Below are 9,032 nucleotides of genomic sequence, written 5' to 3'. Positions count from 1 at the left end.
TTTTTTTTTTTTTTCCCTTTTTTATTAACCAAATCTTACTAGTCTGTGCCTTTGGTTAGGGAATTGAGATCATTAGTGTTCAGAGTTGTTATTGAAAAGTATGTGCTGATTCCAGCCATTTTGTTAGTTTTGTGGTGTGTTTTTTCGTTTTCCCTCATGATTAACTATTATTCTGGCATGCTTTATTTTTCCCTTGAGACTCATGCATGGACCTCCTCAATATGAAGCTTCCTTCAGATATTTTTAGAAGACCAGGCTTAGTGTTTAGTCTATTAAGTAAATTTGAATTTTTAAAAAATTTTCCTCCAATTATGACAGATGAATTTGCTGTGTATAGCAGCCTGGATTGGTAATTATTGTTTTGCAGAACTGGAAATACATCTTGAAAACTACTCACTTATTATTCTTGGCTGTATGTGCGTGGTATGTGTGTGGGGGCCGGGGCTATGATGTGGGGATATTACAAAACAACTTTTAGGAGTCTCTTCTTCCACCATGGGATCAAACTCAGGGGTATCAGGCTAATATGACAAGTACTTTAATGGGCTGAGGCATCTCCCTGACTCTGAAGTATATCTTTTGAGTCCCCTCTAGCTTTTAAAGTTTCAGATAGCAGATCTATTGTTATTCTGATAGACTTTGTATCTAAGTGTGTGTTTCTCTCTTGGTGCTTTCAATATACCCTTTTGGGGGGTTTATTTACTGTTTTAACTATAATTTCACAGTGGGAGATTCTTTTCTGCTCATGTCAGTTTGGTATCTTAAATACCTCACGTATCTGTGTTGACATTTCTTTTGCTAACTGTGGGAAATTTTTTGTTATGATACTTCTAACAATGTTTTCTATACCTTTAGGGTGAAAACTGTCGCTTACTTCCATGCCCATTACCTATAGAGTTGCCTGAGTCAGGTTGCCTGAATTACTTTTTTATTGCTGTGATAAAACATCAATACTGAAGCAACTTATAAGTGGAAGAATTTAATTTGAATTATGGTTTCAGAAGGTAAGATAACATTATGGCGAGTGAAGGAATGGCTGAGAGCTCACATCTTGTTCCGTTACCATATGGTACTATGAGGTCATTCTCACTGCAAGCACCGCACAGTTCCATATTGAAATACATCACTGGCACCTTCTCATTGCACCTTTGCCCTTGTTTGATCATTCCATTCTTTCACTTTGTCTTCAAGCTCATGCCATCTGTCTTGGCCTTAATCTATTCCATTACTGAAACTGCCTGAAGAGTTTTTTATTTGACTTAGCTCTATTATTTTATTTCCATCATTTCAGATTTTTTTGAAGGCCTCTTTCACATCATTCGTCACCTTCCTTATTTTGTTAAGCTGTTGCTTGTGATTTTATATGATACATAATCACTATTTTGAGTTCTATAGTCGGGAGTTTATCTAACTTATTTCCACTAGATGTTATTATTATAAGGTTAATATTTTTAGAGGAATTGTGTTCCGTTTCGGTTTCATGTTTCTTATGTTACTAGGCTGGGGTTTGTGCCTCTGGCATTGGTTTGGTGCTTGGTTTATGTTTTCTATTAGCTATATGCTTTCGTTGAACTATGTACAACGCTCATGTGGGACATGGATGTAGAGTATGTAGTGGAGAAAATGGTTCTTTAGTCCAAAGTTTTAGAGTGCCTGGTATAAACTCTATTATTATTTCTTGAATCAGTTGTTAACTGGAAGAGGAACCACAGATACTTGATATTATCTCAGTAAAAAAGTCATACTAGCCAATTAAAATCAGGACCCACTTTGACTTCAGTAACTGTTGGAGCACATACAACCAAGGATAGTGTGGTTTTGGTTAATAAGATCAGAAGCAGAGGGAACACGGCTGAGTAGGATAAGGATTAAGAATTATATGGACTTTGAATGATAATTCAGGTGGGTGAAGTAGCTGGGAGAGGAAAGATGATACTGCTATCATCCAAAGAGTTTAGAGATTGTTACATCTATGAAAGGTCACAATTGAAAAGTAAAAGGAGCCAGGGATAGGGATGATAGAAAGGTGATCAGACAGGAGTAGGAGGCTGGAAGATATAATGTAAAGAATGCCTTATAGTAAACTGGGTGAAGGGGATGAATAACCCTAAAATATAACAGCAATGATGAAAGTAAAACCACATGAGGCATAAGTAAGAATACGAACTAAATAATAGAAAGCAATTAATAAAGAGATGCCTATGGATGAATTGCTGACACCACTGTGCTGAGCTGAAGGTGATGTTCTCACCCCTCTGGTTCCCAGAGTCTCCATTTGGTGCTGTTTCTGAGTCATTTTAAATTAGTAGTTTTCATGGTGGGCAGCTTGTTCCGTAGAGAAAACATGCCGATATTTGCAAGATTTTTTTTCTTTCTGAAACTCAAGGGTAGGTGGAATGGTAATGGTGGGATCTTTGAAGAGAAGCCCAGGATGCTGCTAAACTCAGCACAGGACAGTCCACTCAAGTGAAGGTCAGTATTATAATTGAGAAACCATTCTTTGATAACCCTAATATTACCTTGTTAGAGATGTTATATAAACAAGTCATATTTTTTCCTAATTTATTTCAGTTTTTGTTTCCTAAATGTTATGGATTGATTGTAGTATGTCCCTCCATTCCTCTAATCATGGAATTAGTATGCTAAAGCCCTAATACCTAGTATCTCAGAATGTCATTGTCTTTAGAGATAGGCCAGTTAGAGAAGAGATTAGGTTATATTTAGGCTATTAACCCAATATGACTGATGGCTTTTGAGGAAGAAATCAGGCACACGGATACTGAATATACACATAAAGTTAGGAATCAATCATGATCTGAGTGTGTCCTTCATATGTGTGTTACATGAGCACCCTGCTTTTGAATGGCATTATTGTTGGAGTGAGTTAGGTATCACAGAAGGGGTTCCTGGGACTAAATGAGTTTGGTCTCCTTCTTTGTCAACACACATGCTGTTTGTCTTTTCATCTTCCACCGAAGGATGGATAAAGAAGGATTTGACCGACGCCAGCACCATAGCTTGGCCTTCCCAGCCTTTGGAACCGTGCACTGATACATTCTTGTTCTTTACATATAACTCACTCACAGCCTTTTTGGTTACATTAGTATGAAATGGACTGAACAGAATCCCAGGACACAGAGAGAAGGCAGGGACTAGAGGAAGCTAAAGGAAACCTTTATCCTAGTCATCTGCTCTCCCAAACTGTGAGGTCAGAAGTAACCTCCTGGGACTGATATACCTGGAGGGCAGACTGGGTCATCTGGTGGCCTGTTCTAGTGTTCATCATTTTAGTCCCTTGAGATGGAGTCTTGCACAGAGCTTCCTGTCTCTACTTCCTTCCTTCTTCCATACCTCTAACATGGAGATTTTCGGGATGTGTATAGTCTGACCTGGCTTTTTACCTGGGACTTCAACAGTTCCTTTCTTTTGTCTAGCAAGAGCTTTTGCCTGCTGTGCTAGCTTTCCAGACTCCAGTAACCATTGTAGGATCACCACCATCCTCTTTTGTGTGACCTGAATTACTTATTTATTTTAAGAGCAGTTTAAGGAGTTTTGAACAATTCCCTTTAGGATATAATGTTGACAGATTAAAAAGACAGCACTGGACTACTCTTTCAATGTTTTCTTTTTGTCTCAAAAGCTTTGATTTTAAAGTTTAGAATTTTTATTTTAGAAGTAGCATATGGTTAACTATTACACATGGTTATTATGAAAATCTACAAAAATCAGAAAAAATGTTACCAGGTAGAGAATAAAATCACCTGTAATTTAGTGGTTTTTACAGTGAAAATTTCTTTTTTTCCTTTGGGTATTATTAAATTTCTTATTTTTTCTATAGAGATATGAAATATAGGTATTTTTCTATATAGGGTTTGTTTGGGAGTGCTATTTTAAAATTTACTTTACATCTATTTTTATTTAATGTGTATGGGTGTTTTGCCTATATGTATGTCTATGCACCATGTGAGTGCCTGGTACCATTAGAAGTCAGATACATGAGATCTCTGGAATTGGGGTTACAGATGTCTGTGAGTCAGTATGTAAGTGCTGGGAACCTAACTCTGGCCTTCTGGAAGAGCAGCCAGTGCTCTTAAGCACTAAGCCATCTTTCTAACCCAAGATGTGTTTTTTTTCCCCATCTTTATTAACTTGGGTATTTTTTATTTACATTTCAAATGTTATTCCCTTTCCCGGTTTCCATGCCAACATCCCCCTAACCCCTTCCCCTCCCATTCTGTATGGGTGTTTCCCTCCTAATCCTCCCCCCATTACTGCCCTCCCCACAAGAATCCTGTTCACTGGGGGTGTAGCTTTGGCAGGATCAAGGGCTTCCCCGTCCACTGGTGCCCTTACTAGGCTATTCATTGCTACCTATGCAGTTGGAGCCCAGGGTCAGTCCATGTATAGTCTTTGGGAAGTGGCTTAGTCCCTGGAATCTCTGGTTGGTTGGCATTGTTGTTCATATGTAGTCTCAAGCCCCTACAGCTCTTTCAGTCCTCTCTCTGATTTCTTCAACATTCTCAGTTCAGTGGTTTGCTGCTGGCATTCGCCTATGTATTTGCCATATTCTGGCTGTGTCTACCAGGAGAGATCAGCATCCAGTTCCTGTCAGCCTGCACTTCTTTGCTTCATCCATCTTATCTAGTTTGATGGCTGTATATGTATGGGCCACATGTGGGGCAGGCTCTGAATGGGTGTTCCTTCAGTCTCTGTTCTAAACTTTGCCTCCCTATCCGCTCCCAAGGGTATTCTTGTTCCCCTTTTAAAGAAGGAGTGAAGCATCTGCATTTTGGTCATCCTTCTTGAGTTTCATGTGTTCTGTGCATCTAGGGTAATTCGAGCATTTGGGCTAATATCCACTTATCAATGAGTGCATACCATGTGTGTTTTTCTGTGATTGGGTTACTTCACTCAGGATGATATTTTCCCGTTCCATCCATTTGCCTATGAATTTCATAAAGTCATTGTTTTTGATAGCTGAGTAATATTCCATTGTGTAGATGTACCACATTTTCTGTATCCATTACTCTGTTGAAGGGCATTTGGGTTCTTTCCATTTTCTGGCTATTATAAATAAGGCTGCGATGAACATAGTGGAGCACGTGTCTCTTTTATATGTTGGGGCATCTTTTGGGTATATGCCCAAGAGAGGTATAGCTGGATCCTCAGGCAGTTCAATGTCCAATTTTCTGAGGAACCTCCAGACTGATTTCCAGAATGGTTGTACCAGTCTGCAATCCCACCAACAATGGAGGAGTGTTCCTCTTTCTCCGCATCCTCGCCAGCATCTGCTGTCACCAGAGTTTTTGATCTTAGCCATTCTCACTGGTGTGAGGTGAAATCTCAGGGTTGTTTTGATTTGCATTTCCCTTATGACTAAAGATGTTGAACATTTCTTTAGGTGTTTCTCAGCCATTCGGCATTCCTCAGCTGTGAATTCTTTGTTTAGCTCTGAACCCCATTTTTTAATAAGGTTATTTGTTTCCCTGCAGTCTAACTTCATAAGTTCTTTGTATATTTTGGATATAAGCAAGATGCGGTTTATAGTGCCTTATTTCCTTCCCAGCTGAGATTTCCAGTGAATGCTGAGCACAGAGGCTTCTAGAGTCTGTAACCATCTTTATCTTTGGAGTATTAGATGTTGGCTCCAAAGGACAGATACTTCCGGAAGTCATACATACGTTGTACTGGATCTTTGAAGTCCCAAGGTGAAATTATTATGGCTAGTTCCTTCTACCGTAAGATCTGAATTCCATGTAATTTTGAGTCCTATATTGCAGGGAATCACTTTGCACAGACCAGTTCCTGTGACAGGAAGTTCTACCACTTTAGTTTTTAAAATCAGTGACAGGAGTGGTGAAAGAACTGTGGGGCAGGTTATCAAACTTGCCAGCTGGGTGGTCCTAAAAATGAAGAGGACACATTGCCAAAAACATAATGTTCATCATTGAAGGAAGTCCGGACAGGAACTTAAACAAGGGCGGAACCTGGAGGTAAGAGCTGATGCAGAGGGCACAGAGGAATGCTGCTTACTTTCTTGCTCTTCATGGCTTGTTCAGCCTGCTTTTTTATAGAATCCAGGACCACCCACCTAGGGGCAGGCTCCAGTCACACTGGGCTGGGCCCTCTCCCATCAATCACTAATTAAGAAATTGCCCTACAGGCTTCCTACTGGTTCATAGTCTGGAACAAGTCTCAGTCTCCTGGGCTTCTGCTTCCTAATGAGCAGTTCCTGCTGTAAAGCTCCTGTGAGGATGCAGGACACTGGTGACAGTGGCCACCATGCAGCAAGAGCTTAGTGAGTGCCACTGGCCGTTGGCGCTATCATTTCGTAATTTTTGTTGACAGCTAAAATCCTGGCTTAGCATAAGTACTCACTCTCCAATGTTTTGATAGTTGAACTTATAAGGATGGATAAAGATGTCTATGCTGTAAAATAAGCACCAGTAAACTTTAAAGTTACCAGGCAGAGAGAGATAGAGAGACAGAGACAGACAGACACATAAAGGGGTTGTCACCAACAACTATCCACAGGATCAAATGAATTTCCACTTTTACTACATCTTCTAACTCTGTATGTTTAAGAAGGAGCTAGGGATATATGACAGTAAGAGAATCTATCATACTTGGGCAATGGTGGTTCTTCTGGGGTTTTCGGGGTGGGGGATTGCACTCTACAGCCTAGAACGCTCTGAAATTCATTATATAGCTCAGGCTGGCTTTGGACTTACTGGACTCTTGTCTCAGCTTTCTAAGTGGTGAGATTACAGTCCTGGACCACTGAGCCTTGCTTTGGAGCAGACTTGATGATGTATTGATATTTAACAAAAAGAATAAACTACAGTAGGTCTTTGTGGTGAATGTTTCCAAAATATCTAGACTCTGCCTCATGTATGATACAAAAAGGGATTGTAGTCGGAGTTGGCCAATCAGATGTGAGCATGGTCAAGCCACATAGTTCACAGCTGTTCTTTGCCTCCTAAGGAGAGTCAAAAAGGATTTCACCGTACTTCCTTTCAGAAATAGAATTTGTGATAGATTTCACAAGTGTTGGGCTAAGATTTCTTTTTCATTTAAAATAACTTATCCAATTTCTGTCGTGGGCCAGCTTCTTTCACAAGTGCCATTCTGCTACATAATCTACGAGAAAAGAATTAGCTATGCAAATTAAAGCCATAAAAAGAAAGAGAAGGAAATGTTTGGGTCTCTAACAGAGGTCATGTTTCTCTCATATAATTTAAAATAAATGCACTTAAAATGCATCAAGTTTCTATTTTCCTTTTAGATTAGACTTTAGCAATCTTTAGAGGTGGTTCTTTAGAGTACTATGCATCTGGATTTGAATAGTGCATTAGTCAGCTTTCTATCACTGTGTTAAAATACCATGACCAAGGCAATTTATGGAAGAGTGTATTTAGCCTTAAAGGTTAGAGGCCATGGTGGCAGAGCAAAGGCATGGCAGCAGGAATAGGAAGCTAAAGCCTCACATATTGAACTGCAAGCCTGAAGTAGACAGTGTGAACTTTAAACCCTCAGAGCCTGGCCCCAGTAACACACTTCCTCCGAAAGGCCACACCTCCTAAATTTTCCAAACAGTGCCATCAACTGAAGATCAAATGTTCAAAAACGCCCAAGATTATGGGGAGCACTTATCATTCAGACCACCAGAGATACAAGGCGCAGTTTCTATCACTTGTAAATAAAGCCTTATTTTGGTATTGATGTTTGGAATAATAATCCTTGCTGTTATAATTATTGTTAGGGGTTGGGGATTTCGCTCAGTGGTAGAGTGCTTGCCTAGCAAGTACAAGGCCCTGGGTTCGGTGCCCAGTTCCGGAAAAAAAAAAAAGAATTATTGTTAGGAGTATGATACATGATGCATGTGAAAAACAGCTGTTGAAGAAATTGTCAAGCATCATTAGCAATCAAAGGTTCGAAGTATCACTACTTGCACAGGCTATTCAGAACAAATCAAATCCTTTTATATGCCTCTGACCTTTGTGACTCACAAAATATGTACCAAGTACATTTACCTCATTGGCCATTGGAATTCTCACTGACAGTAAGAACTCCAATTTGGGTGGGGTCTATGAATAAGAAGGGAATAATTGTGTACATAGATAGACTAACACTAACACAGAAAACTGTATTGGTAATAAGAATGGTAAAACAAACTAAAAAGAAAGCCCAGGATAGTACAAAGACTTGTTCTAAATCTATGTTGGCTCGGTGTCCTTATGACCTTAAATTATTACCTTCCTCACAAGAAGCAAATCCATAGACACCTAGATGCCTTCCAAATATATTACACAGTTTCTAATTTTTCCAAATATTAAAAATGTCCCAATTATATTTGTGAAAAAAAAAAACCCAAGCAATACATAGTAGTTTAAAAATAATGTCCACTCCATTCCTCCTGTTATTTCATGCAAGGATGCTGCCAAATCCAGTTGTTAGTCAAGCTGTGTTCTTTCCTGGAAGGCCGAGGGATAAGCCACCCTAAAGCTCATCCAGAAGGATTGTTCATCAGAGGTCACAGTAATGTCTTCAAGGTCACTGTCAGCTTCTTTCTATGTTCCCCTCTTTCATTGACCCATCAAGTCCGTAAGAACACATGATCTTTTTCTAATGTGAATTTCTGACTTTTCCTATAATTAGAAACTTTAATGAATTGTTAAGGTTCACCTGCACAAATGCTACCCCCAGCCCATGCATACCACTTTTAAACATTATTTTTAAAAGATTATTTTATCATTTACAATTATGATTGTTTTGTCTTACTACATATATGTTCACCACATGTGTGCCTGATGCCCACCGAGGCTAGAAGAGGGTATTGAATCCCCTGTAACTACTGTTAGAGTTGTGACCCACCATGTGGCTACTGGGAACTGAACGCAGGACCTCCTCAAGAGCATGGAGTGTTCTTAACAAGTAGACCATATCCATAGCATTTATTTTTATGTTTTCTGTTTTTGTTCTTTGAAAGGGTAGTCTCGCTGTGTAGACCTGTCTGGAACCTTGTATATAGA

The 9,032-nt window shown here is 39.4% G+C and overlaps 1 long non-coding RNA gene across 10 annotated transcripts in view; it reads left to right on the top strand.

Moving 5' to 3' along the window:
* Positions 1-1,196: 1,196 nt before the first annotated feature.
* LOC102551351 (uncharacterized) overlaps positions 1,197-9,032 on the top strand; it is a 43,380-nt gene continuing 35,544 nt past the window's right edge. For 4 of the 10 annotated variants that reach the window (XR_010063210.1, XR_001836100.3, XR_010063213.1 and 1 more), the window contains exon 1: positions 1,197-2,472. This is a non-coding gene — a long non-coding RNA (uncharacterized LOC102551351). The remainder of the gene's footprint in view (positions 2,473-9,032) is intronic. The other 6 variants (XR_010063212.1, XR_005499590.2, XR_005499592.2 and 3 more) reach the window with 6 other exon arrangements.

This window comes from Rattus norvegicus, chromosome 1, assembly GCF_036323735.1.
Source record: "Rattus norvegicus strain BN/NHsdMcwi chromosome 1, GRCr8, whole genome shotgun sequence".
Lineage (NCBI taxonomy): Eukaryota > Metazoa > Chordata > Mammalia > Rodentia > Muridae > Rattus > Rattus norvegicus.
This window is presented reverse-complemented; position numbering and strand designations above follow the sequence as displayed.